Source organism: Panicum virgatum, chromosome 5N, assembly GCF_016808335.1.
Source record: "Panicum virgatum strain AP13 chromosome 5N, P.virgatum_v5, whole genome shotgun sequence".
NCBI classification, from domain to species: Eukaryota; Viridiplantae; Streptophyta; class Magnoliopsida; order Poales; family Poaceae; genus Panicum; species Panicum virgatum.
The window spans coordinates 28192348-28218095 of record NC_053149.1 but is presented as its reverse complement, the minus strand read 5'-3'; the positions used below and the strand labels follow the sequence as shown (position 1 = coordinate 28218095).

The following is a 25748-nucleotide window of genomic DNA, read 5'->3' as shown; positions in this document are numbered from 1 at the left end:
GACTAAGGCTTATTTCAAGATTCAAGCAATTTATTGATTCCAACCAGTTCACATTACAACAATGGACCAATAATCAATAAACATAAGCAAATATTGCATGTAGCTGAAACAGCAAAAATTCCCCTACCTGTGATTCAAGCACTTAGATTCAGACTCCACTAGATTCAAGCACCCTATCAAGGGCTTTATGCTGCAAACATCAAAATCATAGTCAAGCTATATATAAACAAACGACATTATCAGATAAACAGATCACAAGTACTAAAGGTTCACAAAGGACACAAAGGACATTATCATAAATGCTCATAGGATTTTTTTATTCAATCGGCATAGACAACAAAGGTTAAACTCAATTTAAATCATGGCTGAATTTAAACTCAATTTAAATCATGGCTGAATTTGAACATATGTTTATAATTTGTTTGAATTCAGCACTCTACTGACAAAAAAAACATTAAAAGCATAAAGCCATAAGCACAGTTTGCACAGTTCAACTAGGCTTTCAGTTCTTTAGCCATGGCAATCCATTTTCTGACCATAAAAGGCCAGCTGACCACACTTTCAATCAAATTCAGTAGTAGCAGCAAGAGAATTACCAACTATCTAGAAAATATCACTTAGATTGATGCTAAATTATCCTCTCACTCTCTTTACTCTATTCATTCCAGGGGCAGACCCAGCTACTTAGCTATATATAAACAAACGACTATATGCACTGGTACTACAAGTAAGAATCCAAATATCTTAACTGGAGAGAACATATATAAGCAGAGGACGCTTTATAAGTTTGCTAATGGCTAGCTCTGATTGCCCGAAATGAATAGACATAGTGTCCAGGTGAATGCCGCTCATTATCGCTCAAAACCCAGACATAATTCTATCCCTGCTCACTAACCCAGACATTATCGCTCAAAACATAACTGAGCATCCAATAATTCTATCCCTGCCCAAAAACACATTCTATCATCTTCCTCCAGACAAATCCACCAAGGCTTGCCCACTAACAACTCTAGAATATAGCTAGCAATCCAAAGATAGAAGCACAGAGTTTCAGCTTCAAACCAATTGATAATAGAACATAACAACAATAAATCTGTTTGTTTTAGTATAATACAGCCAAAAGGAACTTCACCGGGGCTTCATGGAGATAATTGTTTAGTATAATACAACCAATGCAGATTGATTTGAAGGATTACTATTTTTCATTCTGACATATAGGACGTGTGCATGCCAGAACTGTAAGTAGTGTCAAGGGAGAAGTAAGGTTGCTCCATGATACAAGATTAATTCTAGGAATTAAAGGGAGCTGAGAATTGATGTAATTGTAGTCCTAGAGTTATGGATCACTTGGACAGCACTAAACTTACAGTCAATAATTCAGAAGGTGATGGAAAATAAATTGATAGTTAGAACACCTTCTGAATTCCACAAGACCCACTCTGACTGTGTTCGGCATTTTGAAAATTAACCAATGTCAGACCTTCTTTAGTGCATATTTTGCAGTTTCAGTTTTCTACCAATGTTCGGCATTTTGAAAATTAACCAATGTCAAACCAATTGATGTTAAGGAATGCAGCTTTCATTTTTGTCAAATCAAATACCTATTTTCAGAGCGCAGCCGGCAAGGATGACTGGACGAGGTCGACGACGAGGAGGCGCGCGGTAGGGCCTGGACGACGACGAGGTGCGCGGAGGCGGGGCCCAAGGACCGCGAGGTCGAGGCGGCGCGGGGGCAGCTGGCCGGCCGGGGATGGTGGCGATGAGGTCGTGGCGGCGGCGAGGGCAGGCGTCGCGTCGGGGAGGCCGCACCAGGGACGAGGCGCCGGGACGGTGGACGACTGGGGCGGCGTGGGCGCGCGAAGACGAGGACGAGGGCACGCGAGGTTGGGGCGGCGGCTGAGACGGCGGACGACCGGGGCGGCGCGGGCTCACGAGGATGAGGAGACGGCCGAGCGCGCGATGTCAGGCCGGCCGGGACGGCGGGCGATAGTCGGGACGGTGGGGGACGACCCGGGCGGCGCCGGCGCGTGAGGACGAGGACAAGGGGGACGACCGGCGGCGGCGGCGAGGACGAGCCGAGGGCGGCGAGGACGAGCCGAGGGCGGCGGCTGCGCTCGAGGCACATCGATCTGAAGAATGAACCAAGTGTGGGCGCCGATATCTGTTTTGGGGGCAGAGCAGCACGTTATTGTCGGCTGGCCTTTCCAGCCGACACTAACCTGCCCCCGTGACGTCAGGTGGTGCAGGTTAGTGCCAGCTGATAATTCTAGCTGGCACTAACTTGCTCCAGTTAGTGCCGGTTAGGTTTACCATCCAGCACTAACATGTCCCATCTGGCGGGAAGCCAAAATTGGCCGCACCAATTCCTTTATACACTAAATTTTTAATATTTACAATAATATATCAAAAATTTATTCATAATAGGCTTAATAATTAGAATAATATAACAAAAATTGATATCTTAAATTTTTTTAGCATATTGTTAATTATATCTACACACTAATAATAGTAATCGAAGTAATTTGACGAATATGCAATCATTATCAATTATGTGTAGCTTATAGGGTTTATATGTGTATATGTTTCTGTTATTCGTAATAAATCAAAAACATTTCATTTTGATCCATGCAAAAATATTCAAAAAACTTTTCAATAGTAGCCTATACAATGATGTAATCAATTCGCATATTACTTGATTATTTATTTGTAATTTAATGTTTCAATTTTTCTAGTAATGCAAAATTAGTGAACGTAAAAAATATTTATACCATACAAAAATATAATATTATCTGAAGATAAATACGATGCGGTGCATTACATTACATCACTGATTCAGAGAATTCAATTAATATATAACTTATATAAAACTACTACTCATTATCATTATCTACTGGAACATTAATAATCTTCTTTTTGACGAAAGTGCCTTGAGCGTGATCACGGCGTAAGCAAGGTGTGTCCTCTTTGGATAAGAGGATGCTAGGGTCAACGTCAACGGAGAATGGAGGAAGGTCATCAATCTGGTCATAATCTTTCGAATTGTCCGAAATATCCTCAACTACAACAACTTTTCTTTTTTCCTGGAAGAACTATGTGCCGTTTCGGCTCATTTCCAGCCTTGTCTGCTTCAGGCGTCTTATCCGACTTCTTCTTCGGTTTGCTCCACATGTCCTTCACATAGAACACTTGTGTCACACCCTTGGCTAGAACGAATGGTTCATCTATATATCCAATCTTTTTAAAATCAACTATGGTCATCCCATACCGGTCCTTCGTTACGCCTCCTCCAGCCACCCATTCGCAATGAAACAGAGGGACAACTATGGGTCCATATTCAAGTTCCCAAATCTCCTCTATGACACCATAGTAGTTGTTCTTTTCTCCATTACTGTTTACTATACACATACGGACACCACTGTTTTGGTTGGTGCTTTTTTTGTCTTGAGCTCTCGTATAAAATGTATACCCATTGATTTCGTACCCTTGGTATTGCTGGACAGTGATTGATGGTCCCCTAGCCAGCCATTGAAGTTCTTGATCAACTGTGTTGTTGCCCAATAATTTTCGTCTGAACCAGCCGTCAAAAGTTTTTATATGTTGGCGTGTAATCCAAGCAAGATTCTTCTGTGGATTTTCAGACTGTATAATATTCATGTGCTCATCAATATATGGAGCCACTTTGGATGAATTCTGAAGAACCGTGAAGTTTGCTTGGCTGAATTCACTATAAGGGATGTTCACATTACATTTCTTTCCTAGTGTGCCTTTTCCCTTTAGTCGCACCTCATGGTGTGACACGGGGAGCCCAATCGGATTGAGATCAGGAAGATAGTCAACGCAAAACTCAATGACCTCCTCTGTTCCATAGCCCTTAGCAATGCATCCTTCTGGGTGAGAATGTTTACGCACGTACTTCTTCAATACGGCCATAAACCTCTCGAAAGGGAACATATTGTGTAGAAAAACAGAACCCAGGATAGTTATTTCTGTCACAATATGAACTAGAAGGTGTGTCATAATATTGAAGAAGGAAGGTGGGAAGACCATCTCGAAGCTGACAAGACATTGGACAATGTCTTTCTGCAGCTTTATTAGATTATTTGGATTAATTGCTTTCTGCGAAATTTCATTCATGAACGCACAAAGCTTTACAACTGCCAACCTCACATTTTCTGGTAGAACACCCCTCAGTACAACCAAAAGTAATTGTGTCATCAGAACGTGGCAGTCATGGGACGTCAAGTTTTGGATTTTCTTCTCTTTCACATTTATTATGCCCTGTATATTTGAATACCCAGACAGGACCTTGATACTGTTCAAGCAAATGAACATACTTTCCTTCTCCTCTTTGCTCAGATTATAGCTGGCATGTTTTAAATAGTGGTGTCCTTTGTCTCTCTTCTCGGGTTGCAAGCCTTGTCATCCAGCTAGCATCCACATGTCGCGCCTTACTTCCAATGTGTCTTTTGACTTACCATACACTCCCAGAAAGCCTAGTAGGTTGACGCAAAGATTCTTCGACAAATGCATCACATCAATTGAATTGCAAACCTGTAAGACTTGCCAATAAGGTAGGTTCCACAATATAGACTTCTTCTTCCACATTGGAACATGTCCTTGGTCATCTTTGGGAACAGGTTGGCTACCAGGACCCTTTCCAAATACTACCTTCACATCCTTGATCATCGAGAACACACGCTTTCCATTACGGAACAGAGGCTTAGGACGAGTTTCGGGCTCTCCTTTGAAATGCTTCCCTTCGGTTCTTAGGGGGTGATCGGTAGGAAGGAATTGGCAATGGCCCATGTATACGCACTTCTTACAGTGTTTCAAATAAATACTATCGGTTTCATCATAACAGTGGGTGGAGGCCATGTATCCCATGCTCGACTGTCCCGAAAGTTTTGCAAGTGCAGGCCAATCATTGATGCATACAAAAAGCAAAGCTCGGAGGTTGAAGGACTCATGTTTATACTCGTCCCACACACGTACACCTTCTTCTTTCCAGAGCAGTAAGAGATCATCCATCAAGGGTTGCAGGAACACATCAATATCGTTGCCAGGTTCTTGTGGCCCTTCTATAAGCACCGGCATCATGATGAACTTACGCTTCAGGCACAACCAAGGAGGAAGGTTGAACATACTCACCGTACGGATTCATTCCATCCGCACTTAGAGCAAATCTTATATTCCTTGGGTCATTGTCAAATTGACGATACTCTCGGTTCAGGTTTCTCCACTGGGACCCATCTGCTGGGTGACTGATCATGTGATCCTCCTTACGGTCTTCTTTGTGCCACCGCATCAACTTAGCGTTATCCTTGTGTTTCAAAAAGCGCTTCAGACGTGGTATTATAGGGAAGTACCACACTAACTTTGCGGGAACTCTCTTCTTTACCGGCTGCCCATCAACATCACCTGGATCATCTCGCCTGATCTTATACCGCAATGCGCTGCAAACAGGACAAGCTTCCAAGTTCTCGTATTCACCGCGATATAGAATGCAGTCGTTAGGACATGCGTGAATCTTTTGCACGTCCAATCCAAGAGGGCAAACCATCTTTTTAGCTTTGTATGTTGTTGACAGCAGTTCATTACCCTCAGGAAGCATGTTCTTTACAATCTTTAATAGCTCACCAAATCCCTTATCGGTGACACCATTAGTTGCCTTCCATTTCAGCATCTCCAGCGTGGTACCCAACTTCTTCTGCTTCGGTTTGCAACTAGTGAACAACGGCCTTTTGTGATCCTCCAACATCTTCTCGAACTTTAATGCCTCCTTCACAGTCTCACTGTCTTTCTGTGCATCAAGCAACGCCTGACCTAGCTCGTCAGGTGGCTCCTCTTGTGCAACATTTGCTTTACCCTCGTCCATTGGTTCATCTTGAAAGCCGCCTGCTTCATGAACCCATGCCCAATCTGGAAGATTGTTATCACCATTGTCATCTTCTTCATTATCTTCCATCATAACTCCAACTTCGTCGTGCTTGGTCCAAAGGCTATAGTTACTCATGAAACCATTCAAGGCTAGGTGATTCCATAGAGTATCTCTTTTCCGGAATTTCTTTTTATTTTCGCAAACACTGCATGGACAACACATTAAACCCTTTGGCGACCTATTTGCCATTGCCGCCTTAAGAAAAGAATCTAAACTCTGAATCCACGCCGAGGTGCTCCGGCTTCCGTGCATCCATTGCCGGTCCATCTGTAATTAATTACCGTATAAAAACAAAAATCAATTGTACATATCTCAAATTGGCATAATTGTCGCTAAAAGAACATACACAAATAAATGTCTCAACATCCAACACAAATTATCCAAAGAAACTAGAATATAAAAACTATCGGCGAAACTTATTTCTTGTGGAACTTATGTACAAATTTAAAAAAATCATGCTCATTATCCCTAAAAACAGGTTACTATGTAGTAATTAAAAAAATGTAAATGTGTCATAGGCCACCTATCTAGTAAATTTAAACTAAATAGCAAAATAAATTGGCACAATAACATATACACATGTCACCATGAAATAATTCAAAAAAATCATTCTAAATGTGTGATAGTCAAACTATATAGTAATCCTTCTCTAAAAAGCAACAAATCAATTCTACCTTGCTCAAATTAATAAACAAATTAATAAATCATGGTCATTTTCCCTCGTCCTTAAAATCCTTAAAATTTTGCATAATAACATATACACATGTCCCCGTGAAATAATTCAAAAAAATTACTCTAAATGTGTCATAGTCAAACTATCTAGAAAACATTCTCTAAAAAGTAATAAATCGATTCTATTTTGCTCAAATTAATGAACAAATCGGAAAATTATGCTCATTTTTCCTCAACCTTAAAATCACTATTTTCTTTATCTAGAAAGCATGAAACAAAAAATAAACACCGTGAAAGAAGAGTGGAATAAGCTACTAATCTTTGGTGCATTTGGATGGGTGAAATCCTCACAAATTTGGGGGAAAATGGGCAGCACCTCCCCTCTAACACGCCATGAGAGAGAGGAGGAGCTCGGCCAAATGAATTGGTCGGGCTGGGGAAGGAGTGTTTGGTATATACGGTGCAAGTTAGTGTCGGCTGGTGGTTTTAGCCGGCACTAAGTGTTGACGTTTAGTGCCGGCTAGAAACACCAGCCGGCACTAATTTGTCCGTGCCAAGTTAGTGCCGGCTGGGCTCCCCGGCCGGCACTAACATGTCTTCTGACTGTTGTGGCTGCTGTGTTGACCGTTGGGAGATGACACGTTAGTGCCGGCTGGGATGTCTAGCCGGCACTAACATGCCCGCCAGGTACTGTTCAGGCACGTTAGTGCCGGCTGCTTGTTGACCGGCACTAATATGCTGGTACCAATGTGGCTTTCTCCAGTAGTGTATGTTATTGCTTATAGGCGCAAATCATGTTGATCGTAATTAAAGAATATCAGATCAGATATTTAAGTGAAGCCATTAAATGTACTAGAGTCCCGTAATGAAAAATGATACCAACATATCCATCATAAAAGCCATGGTTAAAAAATTATTTATTTATTTTCATAAAGAAATTACCTTCAAATGATTAACAATGTTTCTGAGATTCTCTTTAACTCTGAAATTGGGACTTGCTGTCGCTTATTAGTTCTTCCCAAAAGGGCCGCATCGTTAGCTCCGAAGAATATAGTGGTTGCAAGAGGTGGGGCAATACCATCATACCGTGCATCAGATGATTTGCAGCGCATCAATCTGTTTGCTAAATAATAGCTTGCTAACACTACATGCACGACCACCAGTAGAAATAATCTAGATGGAAGTGTCTTACCAGTGGAAAGATGTGGTGCATCAAAAAAAGAGCCCATCTTGTGTTGTATCCACCATAACCTCTGACAACTACATCAGCCTAGTACAAAGAAAATCACTATATGTAAATGTAATGGCATAAATATAGGGCCTAAATGGTTGGTTACAAAAATTCACCCTACTAAAATGTGGGCATGCCAAAAAAATTTGGCACATGGTTGGTTGGAACCCAAAAGGTAGCTCCCCTTCTAATCTTGCCAACGTTTTGGTAAAAAAGATTGTCATGCTCACGTTTTTGGTAGCCAACCAATCAAGCCCATAGAAATTATCCGAGCATCCATATCAAGATATAGTAAGATTTATTTACCAATTCACTAAAGAAGTAGTGGGAAGGCCCACAATGGGAGTAAAACTAAAGAATACGGCCTAGTCAAATAATATTAAGAGGGGTTGCTGAATATACTTTGCGGGAGTAAGTGCCAGCGATTGGAGCGCCCCAGCCGCCGGGTGGAAGGATTGCTCCGTGATTGAATTGCCAAAGAGCACCACCCGCAGCCGCATCAGTCCTAGAGATCCACCTGCCCGAGAGTCAAATCTAAAAAACAAGGGAGATACCTGCGGCGCCAGCAGGGCAGACGGGAGAGTAGGTAGTGGCGGGGGCTGCAGGGCAGGACCCGCGTCTCATCATGGATTGTGCTGCGACTCTGATATGATCAAAGGAGTGCTATTCCCTGGTGCAAAGAGAGGATGAAGATCAGCCTGTGGGTGCGGGTATTGGCAACAGACAAGGGGATGGATGAACATCTGATATTTTTCTTCGGATTAATTGGAAGCATACCATTGCAACTTTTAAGAGTTGGAGAAATACTACTACAATTTTTAATACTGGAGATATGATATTCTCATACGCCTTTCAACACCTTAGGTCCACCCGCAGGTTACGTATCCATTTGGATTTTTCGTATGGACCGTATTGCCCTTCTTTAATACCTTAGGTCCACCCGCAGGTTACGTGTCCATTTGGATTTTTCGTATGGACCGTATTGCCCTTCTTTAATACGTCGCTCATCCCATCAAATCATCTTGCACCATTGTACGTCGCGTTGATTGTCTGGGATGCCGCCGCCGGTCGACTGGACTGCAGGGCGCCGCTGGCCGAGACCCCCGCCGTAGGCGCAGAGGTCCCTACCGTGCGGGCCACTGCCTGCCACTGCCTGCCGCAGGCCCCTGCCGCAGGCCACTGCCGCGCGGGCGCCTAAGCTGCACGTGCGCAGGCGGCAGGCCAAGCTTCCAATTCCCTTGATGAAAGAATTATAGATAACTGAAGAATGCTTTTTGCACAAATGATGGTTCCACTGAAAAGGAGTTCAAGGGAATTGAAAGAGGTAAGCAACATACTTGTTCCCAGCTTTTGTCTTCTCGTTCTCTTCCCATGCTTTGATCAAAGAGTTCCTCTTCTCAGTTTCCACCCTTGCAAGAGCGAGATCTGCAGACCAAATTTATGTTCTTAATAGGCATAGTTGTACTTGATAACAACAAGACAATTATTTAATACTTACCTCTGTCATTGGAGCTCCCTTGCTTCTCAGCTGCAGGCTTCTCTATAGCAGGTTCATCTGCAACCTCTGGAAATACAGAAAAGTAGAGAACTTTATGAGCTATACTGAAGCATGTTTTCTTTTGGGCAAACAATAAACTCAGATGCACGAACAAAATTTTCTGAACAAATTTATATAGAAGAAAGAAACTAGCAACTGTCTGTATATTGATCAAATGATCCGACGCAACCCATTAGCAACCCTGCGGCAGGGGCCTGCCGCCTGCGCCCGTGCAGCTCAGGCGCCCGCGCGGCAGCGGCCTGCGGCAAGCAGCGGCAGGCAGTGGCCCGCGCGCCAGGGGGCAGCCCGCGGCAGGGGTCTCGGCCGGCGGCGCCCTGCACTTCAGTCCAGCGCGGCGGCACCCTAGGGCAATCTACGCGACGTACAGCGATGCAGACGATGTGATGGGATAAGCGACATACTACATGGGATAAGCGACATACTACAGAAGGGCAATACTGTCCATACGAAAAAGCCAGAAGAATACATACCCTACGGGTGGGCCCAAGGTGTTGAAAGACATATGGGATTAGCATATCTCCAATATTAGAAGTTGTAGTAGCGTTTCTTCAACTCTTAAAAGTTGCAATGGTATGCTTCCAATTAACTCTTCTTCTTTTCGGTTGAGAGATATAATGAAATGGGTCGTACCAGTAGCCAGCTATTCAATAACTGTGTTTGGATTCAAGGGCTAGAGCTATTTAGCTCAAGCAAATAGCCCTCCAATGAAATAGCTCTTGGCATATTTAACCTTTAAAGCATCTTTTCCCAATCATTAGAGCCCCATTAAATCTCTTGCTATGGTGGGCCCCACCTGAAATAACCCAATAATCACTCTTTGGGTGGGATAGTTTTTCGGAAGTTCTAGCGCCCGGACGTTCAATTCATCGGAGCCTCCGTCGCTCCACGATAACATGAAAACGTAACATCTGTAACATATGAAAAAAAATATCTGCAACCGTGAAAGTCACCTCTTGCAATATTCAAAAAATCAAATACATATTTGCACCGAATCCAGGAAAAAAATTCCCGCTGCAACATTTGCACCATGTTTCTTACAACATTCATCAATATCAATTGGAGGAATATTGCAACATCCAAAAATTGCAATTGCAACATCTTCAAAGAATAATTGCAACATCAATATATATCATGAGGTATCTATTGCAACATCAAAGAAACTCTACTGCAACAACACAAGATAGCTACTGCAACACATGGCCACATGCGGTGTCTGCGGCATCTCCGTCCACAGCTGGCCGCCGCCCGCAGCTCGCTGCACCGCCGGCGAGCTCCGCCTACCGACGCCCGGTCCCAGTCCTGCGAGCTCCACCGGCGAGCTCCGCCCTAGGCATGGGGAGCTCTGCCCCTCGCCTTCGCATTCGCTCCGTCGGCGCCCGCTCCCGGCCGAGCCCCCGAGGAGGAGCTCCGGCTGCGCCCGTGCTGGCCGCGCGAGCTCTGCCGTGCTCGCGCTTGGCCGAGCCAGAGGAGGAGCTCTGGTCGCGCCCACCCTAGCCGATCCTCTAGGAAGAGCACCCCTGGTGGATGCGTGCAAACATGGGGGAGGGGGGAACCGAGGAGGAGGAGGCGAGACGCTATCCAAGGGAAGCAGGAGGTTGGGGAAGAAAATTCTAGAGAGAAGAAGAGTGGATAAGAAATGAGTGGAGTAACAGCAGGTGGTGGGGAGAGTAAAAAGCAGAGGTAGGTGCGCAGGGTAGTAAAAAATCAGAGGTAAGTGGGCAGGACTGTGGGTGGGGCGTCCAATCGATCAGACGCCTGATCCCTATCATTATTGATAGTTTTTTTGAGATATGTTATTTGTAAATAGCTAAGAACTAGCCCTCATGTTTGAGAATCATGGGCTATTTTGAGCTAAAAATGGGTGGGCTAGACATAATCCCTAGAATCCAAACCTGCCCAATATGTACCTTATCCACTGTTGAAAAAATATGCACATTATCCATATCCGAAGAGTTAAATGAAATATATGATATGCCAATAAGATAAATATCAATATCCGACATATTTGATACTATTTATATCCGAATTGGTCTTAGAACTAGTTGCTGACTCTTTCATTAGAGACCGCCTTAGGGCGTGTTTAGTTCCCAAAATATTTTAGGTAAATTTTTTTGGGAGCGTTTACAACACTAATTAGGAGTTAGGAGTATTAAATATAGACTAATTATAAAACTAATTACATGGATGGATGAGAAATTGTGAGATGAATCTATTAATTCTAATTAATCCATCATTATAGATTGTTTACTATAGCACAACATTATCTAATCATTACATAATTAGGTTCATTAGATTCATCTCGCGATTTTGTCCAGGGGTTATGGAATAGGTTTTGTCAATTATCCACAATTAATACTCGTAATTAGTGGTCAAACATTCGAAGTTACGGTAGCGAGGGAAAATTTTTAGGAACTAAACATACTCTTAATATAGTGGGATGTGCTAGAGTATTTTTCCCCCCTCGGAGCACCAGCAGCATATAGATCATGAGGTAGTGCTAAGGCCCTGTTTAGTTCCCAAAATTTTTGATACAGTACCAGTCACATCGAATCTTCGGGCACATGTATGGAGCATTAAATGTAGTTGAAAAATATAATTAATTACACAGTTCAACTGTAAATGACGAGATGAATCTTTTAAGTCTAATTAGTCCATAACTAGATATTAATTGCCAAATAACAACAAAAGTACTACAATAACCAAATCCAAAAATTTTCACGAACTAAACACAACCTAAGATTGGACTGTCTGCCGGGTGCTACATGAAACAAAACTCTCCAGTGTATAGCAAGCACTAGTGAATGATGCGCGCTATTAGCGCATCTGTAGCAGGAGAATAAATTTCTTGATGTAACATAAGGTAAGTTTTTTGCGTTAAACCAGTGGAATTTAACTGAAGCAGCAATCTAAGGAAACAAAATAACCTCATCAATCGACATAAAAGGAAGTCCCAAGTCTGAAAGAGGAAGTGCAGAAATGTAGTCAAACTAATCCCTTCCTTTACACTGTTGTAGTCCGTTGACGGCACCAGTCTACCCTTATGTTGTGTTCAGAGAGAATTCTCACGTCCTCAAGAATAGAGGTGTCCCCAGGAATTTCATTCACTACACAGAATAACATTGCAGATTACGGACAGTATAATAAACAACATGAATACATGAGATATGAAACAATTGAGAACATAATTTGGCAGAAGTGGGTACCTCGGCCAGTAGGAACCTAAGGGAAGGATGAGACTGGAATCCGAGCAAAGGCAGCGGTCAATGATTCTTGAAAAGATTTTTTAGATAACGGATACAAGATCCGGCCTCTACATCAAGAGAAATACACAGCAAAATATTACAACATTCGAGTGTATAAAAGAGCAACAACGGTCCAGCATAAAAACAACGAACTAAGGAAGTCTGTATAGGTGCTTCCAACCACCATTGGCCTGTTCTAAAGACACCATCTCTATTCTTGTGCTCAACGATGAGATGAAGTTCTTGTTGTGCCCCTCACACTGCAGCTGCGCCCAGAAACATAGCCAATACGTTCCCTTGAAAATAACCTGCAGAATTGAGTTATATTTAATTCTATGAAAAATTATATCATTGTGGGTTCTCCAGATAGCCCAGCATAAAGCAGCGACCCCAACCCAATCAAGTTTCTAGACTTATTATTCTGATTAGAAAGCCAAGATCCAAACATATGTCTTATTGATCTAGGTTGGGTTAATCCCTTAGCTAGATACACCATCCTCCAAACCATTCACGCATAGATACACCATGCATCCTCCAAACCATTCTTGCATAGTGGCAGGCAATCTAGAAACAAATGCTGGATAGACTCATTTAAATTACAGCCAACACATTTTTGGCTTCCTTTCCAATTTTTCCTAGTGAGATTGTCTTTAGTTAAGATCACCTCCTTTTGTAAAAAACAAAGAGAGATCTTAATTTTTAGAGGGACTTTAATCTTCTAGGTTTTCTTATGCCTGGAAGGTGGTTGAGAATTGATAAGATGCAGATACATAGACCGGACCGTGTGAATAACCCAGATTTGGTTAGATCCTATCTAAAACTATCAGAACCATCTGTTAAATTAACAGGTGTTATCTGTGCTACCAGATTATGCCAGTCTCTCAGTTTAGTACCCAGCAATGTCCTCCGAAAGGAGATATTAAAAGGACGAGTAGCCATAACTTTTGCTACTGTTGCATGAGGGTCTCTCACAATGTTATAGAGAGAGGGATACCTATCTCTAAAAGAAGCATTGCCTACCCAATTGTCCTCCCAAAACTGCGTGGTACTCCCATCTTTAATTGAAAAGGAACCCTTTGTTAAGACTTCGTCTTTAATTTTCATAAGACCTCTCCAAAAATGGGAGTCATATGGTTTAGCCTTAACTTGCGTTAGGGATTTGGATCCCCGATACTTATTCCTAAGTAAATTCTACCACATGCCCTCAGTATTAAACAAATTTATTATCCACTTGGACAAAAAGGCATTTATTTTGAAGATGAAGATCCAGAATACCCAAGCCACCTTGATCCTTGGGTCTACAAAGGATGTCCCATTTGGCTAGTCTATATTTATACTTATCTGAAGACCCTTGCCAAAAGAATCTTGATCTGCAATGATCAAGATTTTTAACCACTCCTTTCGGAATTTCAAAGAAGGACATCATAAACATTGGTATACTACTAAGTACTGAATTTAGAAGGACCAATCTTCCTCCATAAGACAGATACTTAGCTTTACAACACGAGAGCTTTTTCTCAAATCTTTCTTCTACTTTGTGCCACTCGAAATTGAGTAACTGTCTATGATGCATAGGAATTCCCAAATATCTGAAATGGTATTCCCCTACATTACACCCAAAGAGAGTGGTATACTCATCTTCCATCTCTTTAGCATGACCATAGCAGAAGATTTCGCTCTTGTGAAAATTGATCTTTAACCCAGATAATTGCTCAAAAGCACAAAGCTTCAGCAAGAGGCATTTGCTAGCAAGTTATTCAAGACAGATTCACACACATTTTTCTTTTAGGTACACCAAAAAATCAATACACAAAGATTGAGAAGTTAAACTACCGAGAAATGTGTTTCATGGATTGTGTTTCCCGAAATGCATACAAGCTCTGATCATAGTTGAACTGCAGGAAACACAATCCATCATCGGATCAACAAAAATATTTGGATCCAACTATTAAACTGATGGGCACAAGCTCAAGAATTACCTACGGGTAGCACTTTTACAGAATACTTGGTGATGTTAGGATCCACGCTGTTTCCTTGGCTTGCAGCCTGTGAAAGTACAGAAAAAGTCATTACCAGGCCAAAAGAAACGAAAACATATGCCACCAAATTATGGTGCCAAAAGAAAACTATCATCATCTCGACAAACAATTAACACAGAATACCTGAGAATGTAACAACATTTTAGTGCTGTACACAGCTGAGCAAGTAATATTTAGGCTTCAGATATCATTTAAAATCAACAAACAAACAGTAAATTTAGGTGAAATAGGGGTTCTTCTCAAAGAGAAAACACTATACCCCTGAATTAGGTTCTAAAGTTCTGAAAATTCATGAAGGTGTTTGAATGGACATATATCCACAAGAATGTTGTTTATATTTATAATATCAAACAATTTTTCTACTGAACTTTTTACCAAACAAGAGCACAAGACTCCAGCTTGTTGAACATCTAATGCACAGATAGTTTCTTCCTCTGGGATCATCCAACAAATATATTATTTATAGTCAGTAGAACACCCACCAAGGTAAAGAAGAATAGAAGATTCAACCTTACACTGTATGTTTTTGAGCTTACTACCAAGGTTGAGGTTTTAATATAAGCTCCCTTCCTTTTTTTCCCATTGCAATGCTGAGTTTGAGTTCGACAACCCGCTCACACGGGGGATGTCAGACCTCACTACCCGGATCAATGCTTTGGAGTTACGTTAGCACGAGATGGGTCACCACCTTGAGCACAACACCAGCCTCACATAGGAGAGTTGGGGCATGATATCCTCCATTCATTATGATTGGAACCAAGGTACCTACTACCCTTAGCAGCCATACCCAGATTCAGACCAGTAGTCCTGAGCTTCGTTGAAGCTTTGGGGGGGGGGGAGATTGTCAGTGCCCAGGTAAGTCTTGATACCCGCTCGTTCATTCGTAGAGCCTTGCCATGAGTCGTAGTAATAATAATAGAAAAAATACCTTTCATGCTTAGAATAAATTTGTTTCTCATAAGTGTGGAAATCCGTGCAAACTCTTATCTTGGAAATAATGAATAGTTGCTCTGTTTAAGCTTTGCATGTGCGACGTTTATAGCTTTTTACTCATCTAGTACCAGAGCTAGTTGGTACATAATATACACAATTAATCTGTTTGTGTGGGAGCATTAACATGATTTCTAAGTCTAAGTTGTTGTGAGATTCGAGATGGCCTACATCGGAATTAAAACTGTCTACCTTAGTAAGGGAAATTCTCGGAGTAATATTAAAATATGATGAAAGGTTTCCCTGTTGGTTTACATGTCCCATCCAGAGCCATAATGACATTTTATACTTAAGCTACTATAGGCTATCTTGATTTACTTTGAGCCTTGTCGAATGGTGAGTTCGCTTGAGAAAAGGTACTTGTCATCTACCGGTCTTTCTCCTTTGCGTACCCATTTCATTGCTAGCCTCAAAATATTTGGTAAGACAATTACCTACTCCGGGTATTGTCATCCACTCTCACCAGACAATTCCACCACAAACTCAGCCCAAAATCTCCACCGTGTGCCCATCCATTTCAAAAAGGGTCAAAATTTCTTCAAATACACCCTCTGAAAATACTGAATTCATAGAGGACATGGAGTTATCTTCTTAAAAAAAAGAAGTACCCATGATCCTTAGCAAAAATAGTCCAGGAGTTCAATAAAATGACCCAAAAACATTTCCAAAAGTGTGAGTCCATTTCTCACTTTCCCCTGAACATTTGTGATTCCATAAGATCGGAATTTGATCAAGTACCTACCTCTTGCAAACCACTCTTCGGCTCGGCAACACAGGTAAATAAGGTATGCCACACTCTTCCTACCCATAACTCCAGATATCAGCCTTAGACTAGGAAGAAGATGGTCAAGTTTCGACCTTGGTGAGGAATCATACATCTTGAGCGATTGAGAGTACCTCAGGGAACTTTATTCATATGCATACTTAAGAAATATTCCGAGAATGAACCTGAATAGGGAAAAATAGGAAAATATTCCGGTGAAGATTGTTCAGTCCTCCAACCGCTCAAGACAAGGGATGAAATGTGAAATAAGCCCCATCATCCAGAACATATAGGTATGGGCCAACTTACTCAAAGTATATATGGATAGAGTAATATGCTGTGCACAGGGTACCTGCAGAGGGCAAACATCGACACAACTCCTGATCCACCGAGCCTCAGTATTAAGCTTTGCTCGAGGACGAGCAAAAGTTTAAGCTTGGGGGGGTGTTGACGGCCATTATCTCACGTTTTGACCGTCAACTTCTCGGGACTAAATTGAGTTTTGCGCTATGTTCCATGCATATTTTATTTGAATCTAATAAATTCCACAAGTTTTGGATGAGTTGTGCTTGCAGGCATTCACTGTCCAAAGATGGTCGAAATCAGAGAAAATCCCGGTCGCCCGGCACATTCCGTGCCGACCGGCCTGAGACCTCCACATACATGGGTCCAATATTTTCACTGGAGCATTGTGACATGTTCATGAGGTTCCAGAACAAGGCGAATATTTCATATCCTGTCCGTGGACCTGAAAGGCACAAGGTTCAACTCAAAAGCCCACATACCAGTGCCAAGATCGTCAAATGGGGAAACCACCCATTCCAGAAGCAAAGTAGAGTGATGTTGTGCAACGTCAGCGAAGCGGAGGGCCGAGGGGCTCCGGAGGCAGGCCGCCCGGCCTACCTCAGGCTGCCCGCCCCAAGATGAAGGCATCCGAGGAAACCATCCAGAGAACTAACGTCCTGGAGAGATCAGGAGCCGTCCACAGGAGGTCGGTGGCCAGATGGCACACCCCTAGGCAGAAGGCCTAGGGAGGGCCGCCCGGCCCCACCTTGTAGAGACACGGCTCCCGGCTTCGCGTGGAAGTTAAGCACCGCCTCTACAGTTGCGTGCACCTGGCGCTAATGGAATAACCGGCCTTCTACCGACCTTGGAAGCCTATAAATAGCACTCTCCCCCTCACTTGTAAAACACACACTCAAAGGAGCAATTCTCTCTTCTCAAGTCTAGAGTAGGTTAGTAGTTGGAAGTTAGAGTCGAGTCAAGCTTGTCTTGAGGATCTGGAGTCATCATCGAAGCTCGGTAAAACTCTTGTATCTTTTCCTTTGACTATTTTCAATATAAGTTATCTTCTTTATTTACTTGAGTTAGCTTTACTTTCCGCAAGTATTTATCTTCCCAAGTACTTGTACTTGTCTGCGGGAGTAAGTTTTACCTCTAGTTCAGTTTAAGTCCTCTTTCTTGCTTGTCGGAGTTAGTCTTACGGGTTTTCTCGCCCGTACTAGTGTAACTCAAGTTAGTTCACTAGGTTGAGGGGGATTTCTCTTGAAGACCTCAAGAGAAATCCTAGTATCGAGAGCAGACGTGGTGTCTGACTCAGTGCCCTTCTTAGTTTAAGTGTATTCCACCCCTCGGTACCGCAGTGGTAGGCGACAAGTGGTGACAACCTTATCCGTCCCTCGTAGTCCACCATGTTCGGGTGTTTTCATATCAGTAGGATTGCCAAAAGTGTGTTGGGCCCCTTCTCACCCCTGTCTGCGCCCTTCGCTTAGGCCGCCGAAGTAAGCTCCTAGTTCCGACATCAAGTTAGAAACTTAGATTAGTTCTAGTGAGGCTAGCTCAGTAGTTTAGAAGTGTTTCAGGAGTCCTTTCTCGCTCGTTGTCCTCCCAGCTGCCACCTCTCTAAGGTATAGAATCTCCTGTGTGTTACACGGTCATAGTTCGGCCATTTATCTCATCAGTTATCTGGCTTACCCCTGTTGAGTTAGTCGGTTGATAACTTCAGTAATAGTTGTCACTACAATTTACGATACACTTCACCATAGTGCTTCCCTGAGGATTTCATGAAACCCTGGAATACTCCAAGGTGAAGTGCTACACTGGTGAATTCTGTGCGCTTGTAGAATACCTATTCAGATTGAGCATAAGAGACACCAATAGTACTCCAAGTAGTTGACGCGGGTTTCCCGCTTGCTTGGACCACCGAGAGTGTTACACTAAGGGCTTGCTGCCCCGAGTAGTTGATGGGAGTCTCCTGCTCGCTCGGAACGCCAAGTTCATAGGGTGTTTCATTTTTTCTTGGTACCCCGAGTAGTTGACGAGAGTCTCCTGCTTGCTTGGACAACCAGGTTCATAGACCACTGCTCCAACATTCTTTTTCCTCGAAAGGAAATATGCTTTAGGCTACGGCCTAACTACCCTCTCCTAAGTGCTTTTCCCACTTGGTTAATACTATGGGATTCAATCCTAACCGGTCAACACTAAAGTTCTAGAATAGAACAAATCTGCTCGTCACACTTTCGAGTAAATTCTGCCCCTCAAGGCAAACATCTATAGGTATGATACTTTATATCTGCCACTAGAACGAGTAGGCGTGTTGCCGCCAAAGCTTATAAAGTACTCGCTACGATACTTTTAAGTAACACTACTCGACAATTAAAGGATTCTGCGATCCTTTCAAACAGAAGCAAATATTCAAAGCAAATCCAAGTATTTGTACATAAACAAAGAGTATTTGCAGCTCCAGTAGCCCATTACATCACACTCTCACAAAAAAGCTGAGAAGATGAGGTCCTGTTCAAGTTCTCCACTATCCTATCCACAATTGTTGAAATCTCTATATGATATCGATCAAACTGATCATCACTACAGTTAGACTTTGCACCTTCACCAAGCGGATCAAGTGGTGTATGTGGCCAGTAGGATTTTACCAACCCAAGTACATGTCCCACGTACTTTTGGGTGGTTTTCGAAACATACCGCGGGAAGTATTGAGGAACTTTTTGAAGCTTCCCCGCCAGGGAAAGCGGCTCATTTGCATTGTCTTTGGGAATCTCTACAATGTCCACCACGGCTTGAGCAGCAACCTTCAGTTCGTCAAGCTCTTCTTTCAGTGCAGCATTGGACTCTGACAACTCCTTCAATTTTTGGAGAGCCTCCATCATCTCCTTGTCAGAGTCCGCCTTGATCTTCTTGAGTTTTTCAATCTCATCTGTGTTTCGGTACATAAGAATCTTCAGATCAAGTATCAAGCTTTCCTCAATCTCTAATGATTTTGTGAGGGTTGTGTACTCGATTAAAAGAATAAACTCTTATAAATACCAGGCGAATCAAACTTGTCGACTGTTGTATAAACAACAAACACTAATCTTTCTTAGCCTTGGAGATTTTGTTGTTTTTCTCCTGGAGAGCAGCCTTCTCGGACGTAAGCTTGCTAACCTGCTCCCTCAGAGCAAGTAGCTCTGAGTCATCCCGGGGATGGCTGCTCCCCTGCTCTACCAACTCCTTGCAAGTACAAAGGCAATAGATCAGTATTTAACTACTCAATCAAAACAAATACAAGTACTCGAAGTTATCGACTACTTACCATCAAAAGTTTGTGTGCAAGACCAAAGTGCTCTTGCGCAAGCTTCAATTTTCTGCCTGTGGCGGGGCACTTCTCGGTGAAGTAAGGGAAGTGTTGGCCCCCACCACAACGGCCGTCTCTGTACGCGGTGTTTCCTCAACTTTTTCTGCAGTATCCCCTTGATTTTGGGGATCTAGAGAAAAACACGGGGTTACAAAAACCAATAAAGAGAGTACAAAAAAATAGGGGAAAGGCACAACAAGCTTACCTACGGGGGTCTCCTCCGAACGCTTCTCACTGCCCTTCTCAGCATTCGGAGTTGGTGAATCCCACAGCATGGAATTCACCATCTCCTCAGCCGCACGAGTGTTTGCATCAGTAGTGCTCGGGGCTGCTCCTATGCCAAAGGCTTTGGGGGTGAGGAAGGAACCTCTGCAGTCCCCCTAGCCTCCAGGAGCGCATTTCTACAAGTACATACAAGAGTTAAAAGCACTCGATACAAAAACAAAAATCTGCAAAGAAGTACCAAGATACTTACGCAGATGCTCTTATCATGTAGAGTTTTTTTGCGGTGAACTTGGGGAGCGGCTTATTGATTAGAGCACTTCTCCCAGTGTTCCCGGCGTCACTAACGTTGGAACTACTCGCCAGCGCAGACTTCTGCGGCTGAGTAGTTCCTGCCCCTTTTGACGAATCTGCTGTAGTGGAAGGGACTTTCGTTCCCACCACAACATCATCCCCACATGCTGAAGTCCGCGACATCTTGGCCAGACTTAAAAAGCAAACATATCTTAAGAAAAGAAAATAAAAAAACTCCAGCAAAAGTACTCAATTGCAATAAACTACCCACTTACCTGTTGCTGGTAGTCCCCGCGGAGCTTGGACGCTTCCGCTCAACTGATCGGGCACCCTTCGGGTGATTCACCGGAGCACCCGCGCTAGGGCTGGGGCTGCGCTCCCCACCCTCATCCTCACTAGCCGCTTTCCCGTCATCTACACAACCAAACTCAGATATCAGTACTATTTAACTATCCATAAGACAAGTTTCTTCTAGATTCGGTTTGGTGGTGCATGAGCGCTTGGAAGAAGGTGAAAAGGATGGTCAGTGCCTGGCAAAGGAGGGCTGCTCTTATATAGTTCCACGTCCTCCTGTTTAAAAGCAAAGATTATTAGCAAATTGCTAATACAAAGTACTCGACAAACATAAATCGACTACTTTAAATCATACCTGCTTTGGAGGATTCGCTACAGAGGAAGTATCAGGAATGAGAAGCATGTGCTTCACATTCTTAAGCAGTCGTTGCACTCGACTAAAGACTTCTACATTCAAGATCTCTTCCTCTGAGTACTGCGACGGGTCACTTGATCCCTGATACTGAAAGCCGAACGTCTCCCGAACCTACAGCGGACCATTGGACCCTAAACTCATGTTTTAGTGTGTTTTGTAATGTTTGGGTGCATTTGGGACCGTTTCACTACTGCACTAAACTCAGTGCAAAATGGGCCGAACTAGTGAAATTAATGCAAAAGTTCATGCCACGAATTCGCATCGAACTTTTTACTACGAACACACTCGATACAGACCATGGGACCCTAAACTCATATTTTGTTGCATTTCATAATGTTTGGGTGCATTTGGGACCGTTTTGTTACTACACTAAACTGGATGCAAAATGGGCCCATCTGGTGCATTAAATGCAAAAGTTCGTGCCACGAAGTCGCATATGAACTTGTCACTACGAACGTGCCCGATCCACACAATTGGACTCTAAACTCATGTTTTAGTGTGTTTTGTAATGTTTGGGTGCATTTGAGACCGTTTCACTATTACACTAAACTCGGGGCAAAATGTGCCGAACTGGTGCAATTAATGCAAAAGTTCATGACACGAAGTCGCGCCGGATCTTTTCGCTACGAACGCACCCAATACACTCCATGGGACCCTAAACTCATGTTTTGTTGCATTTCGTAATGTTTGGGTGCATTTGGGACCGTTTTGTTACTGCACTAAACTCGGTTCAAAATAGGCCAATCTGGTGCATTTAATGCAAAAGTTCGTGCCACGATGTCACATCTGAACTTGTCACTACGAACGCGCCCGATCCACATCATTGGACCCAAAACTCATGTTTTAGTGTATTTCATAGTATTTGGGTGCATTTGGGACCGTTTTGCTACTGCACTAAACTCAGTGGAAAATGGGCCGAACTGGTGAAATTAATGCAAAGGTTCATGTCACGAATTCGCATCGGAACTTTTCGCTACGAACGCAATCAATACAGACCATGGGACCCTAAACTCATGTTTTGTTGTATTTCATAATGTTTGGGTGCATTTGAGACCATTTTGTTATTGCACTAAACTCGGTGCAAATGGGCCAACCTGGTTCAATTAATGCAAAAGTTCGTGCCACGAAGTCGCGTATGAACTTATCACTATGAACGCGCTGGATCCACACCATTGGACCCTAAACTCATGTTTTAGTGTGTTTCATAATGTTTGGGTGCATTTGGGACCGTTTTGCTACTGCACTAAACTCGGTGCAAAAAGGGACGAACTGGTGCAATTAATGCAAACGTACATGCCACGAACTCGCGTAAGAACTTTTCTCTACGAACGCACCCGATACACACCATGGGAGACAAAATTCATGTTTTGCTGCATTTTGTAATGTTTGAGTGCATTTGGGATCGTTTCGTTACTGCACTAAACTCGGTGCAAAATGGGCCGAATTGGTGCAATTGATGCAAAAGCTTATGTCACGAAGTCGCGTTGGAACTTTTCTCTACGAACGCACTCAATACACACCATGGGACCCAAAACTCGTGTTTTGTTGCATTTCATAATATTTGGGTGTATTTGGAATCGTTTCATTACTGTACTAAACTCGGTGCAAAATGGGCCGAACTGGTTCAATTAATGCAAAAGTTCAAGCCATGAAGTCGCGTCAGAATATTTTGCTACGAACGCACCCAATACACACCATGGGACCGTAAACTCATGTTTTGTTGCATTTCATAATGTTTGGGTGCATTTGGGACCATTTTGTTACTGCACTAAACTTGGTGCAAAATGGGCCAATCCGTTGAAATTAATGCAAAAGTTTGTGCCACGAAGTTGAATCTGAACTTGTCACTACGAACGCGCCCAATCCACACAATTGGACCCTAAACACATGTTTTAGTTTGTTTCGTAATGTTTGGGTGCATTTGGGATTGTTTCGCTACTGCACAAAACTCGGTGCAAAATGGGCCGAACTGGTGAAATTAATGCAAAAGTTCATGCCATGAAGTCGTGTCGGAACTTTTCGCTACGAACGCACCCGATACAGACCATGGGACCCTAAACTCATGTTTTGTTGCATTTCGTAATATTTGGGTGCATTTGAGACCATTTTGTTACTGCACTAAGCTCGGTGCAAATGGGCCAATCTGGTGCAATAAATGCAGACGTTCATGCCACGAACTCGCGTAAGAACTTTTCGCTACGAACACGCCCGATCCACACCATTCGACTCTAAACTCATGTTTAGTGTGTTTCGTAATGTTTGGGTGCATTTGGGACCATTTTGCTACTGACTAAACTCGGTGCAAAATGGGTCGAACTGATGCAATTAACGCAAACATTCATGCCATGAACTCGCGTAAGAACTTTTCTCTACGAACGCACCCGATACACACCATGGGACCTAAAACTCGTGTTTTGTTGCATTTCGTAATGTTTGCGTGTAGTTGGGGTCATTTCGTTACTGTACTAAACTCGGTGCAAAATGGGCCGAACTGGTTCCATTAATGCAAAAGTTCATGCCACGAAATCGCGTCAGAACTTTTCGCTACGAACGCACCCAATAGACACCATGGGACCCTAAACTCATCTTTTGTTGCATTTCGTAATGTTTGGGTGCATTTGAGACCGTTTTGTTACTGCACTAAACTCAGTACAAAATAGGCCAATATGGTGCAATTAATGCAAAAGTTCGTAACACAAAGTCGCGTCTCAACTTGTCACTACGAATGCGCCCGATCCACATCATAGGACCCTAAACTCATGTTTTAGTGTGTTTTGTATTGTTTGGGTGCATTTGGTACCGTTTTGCTACTACACTAAACTTGGTGCAAAATGGGCCGAACTGGTGCAATTAATGCAAAAGTTCATGCCACGAAGTCGCGTAGGAACTTTTCGCTACGAACGCACTCTATACACACCATGGGACCCTAAACACATGTTTTGTTGCATTTCGTAATATTTGGGTGCATTTGGGACCATTTTGTTACTACACTAAACTCGGTGCAAAATGGGCCAATCTGGTACAATTAATGCAAAAGTTTGTGCCACGAAGTCGCGTTTGAACTTGTCACTACGAACGCGCCCGATCCACACCATTAGACTCTAAACTCATGTTTTAGTGTGTTTCGTAATGTTTTGGTGCATTTGGGACCATTTCGCTACTGCACTAAACTCGGTGCAAAAAGGGCCGAACTGGTGAAATTAATGCAAAAGTTCATGGTACGAAGTCGCGTCAGAACTTTTCGCTACGAACGCACCCGATACACACCATGGGACCATAAACTCATGTTTTGTTGCATTTCATAATGTTTGGGTGCATTTGGGACCATTTTGTTACTGCACTAAACTCGGTGCAAAATGGGCCAATTGTTAGGACCGGCGGGTCACCGTCCTATGATCTTCGATGCCACTGGCGATGCCCGCTGCGCGATCACCGCGAGCACGAATGCAAGAACACGCAAGAACACGAGAGTTTGCGAGAGAGAGTTTCGTTGCAATGCCACAACTTTTCTGATGCATTCAACTTGACCTTATCTAGGCCACGATCCGCATCCCCCACCACCTGCAGCTGCACGGTGTGCCTGATCTTGCGGTCACCCGTGCAACATGCACGGCATGCCAACCATGGCGGGGAGTGCCTGAAGACGCGGTCTCGGCGTGATCACGTGTGCAATCACCGTGACACCCAATATTCTACACGGAATTACAAACATGTTCAACTAACAAACTAGCCAAACTAATGCACCTAACATGGATACAGACCTTGACACGATTATAGGGACTATGATCAACATTTCACCCCCTTAATCATGACACACGTTGCCAACTACTAGCATTTGACGCATCTCCACAAACTTGATCCTTCCAAGAGGCTTTGTCAGAATGTCTGCTAGCTGTCTGTCAGTGCTAACGTGATCCACTTCGGCAATACCATCAGTAACACACTCCCTTATGTAATGATAGCGAGTGTCAATATGTTTGCTTCTCTCATGGTACACTGGATTTTTGCTCAGCTCAATGGCTGACTTGCTGTCCATCTGAAGCCTGGAAATCTGGATCTTTTCACCAGTGATATCGGCAATGAGCCTGACAAGCCAAACTCCCTGGCATGCTGCTAGGCTGCAGCTATGTATTCAGCCTCACAGCTGGACAATGACACCACTCTCTGTTTCTGAGAACACTATGTCACTATATTGCCATTCAGAAAGAATATAACACCAGAAGTACTTTTCCTTTTCTCCAGGTCACCAGCATGGTCACTATCAGAGTACCCCAACAATTTCAGACTTGTCAGTGATCCACAAGTGTACTTGCAACCATGTTCAGTTGTGCCTGAAATGTATCTCACAATTCTTTTCAGAGCTGCCCAATGTTCAGTAGTAGGTGTTTCCATGAACCTGCTGACAATGCCAACTGAGTAGGCAATGTCAGGTCTTGTGTTCACCAGATACCTCAGACTACCT

The 25748-nt window shown here is 43.2% G+C and overlaps 1 long non-coding RNA gene and 1 pseudogene across 1 annotated transcript; both read right to left on the bottom strand.

Annotated features, from left to right (window-relative positions):
- LOC120673361 overlaps nucleotides 1-8468 on the bottom strand; it is a 34143-nt pseudogene extending 25675 nt beyond the window's left edge.
- Nucleotides 8469-9171: 703 nt separating this feature from the next.
- LOC120673360 lies at nucleotides 9172-9564 on the bottom strand. The gene is made up of 2 exons (XR_005674629.1): nucleotides 9340-9564; nucleotides 9172-9266 (listed from the first exon to the last, which is right to left on the bottom strand). It is a non-coding gene; the product is annotated as an uncharacterized LOC120673360 (long non-coding RNA).
- Between the last annotated feature and the right edge of the window lie 16184 nt (nucleotides 9565-25748).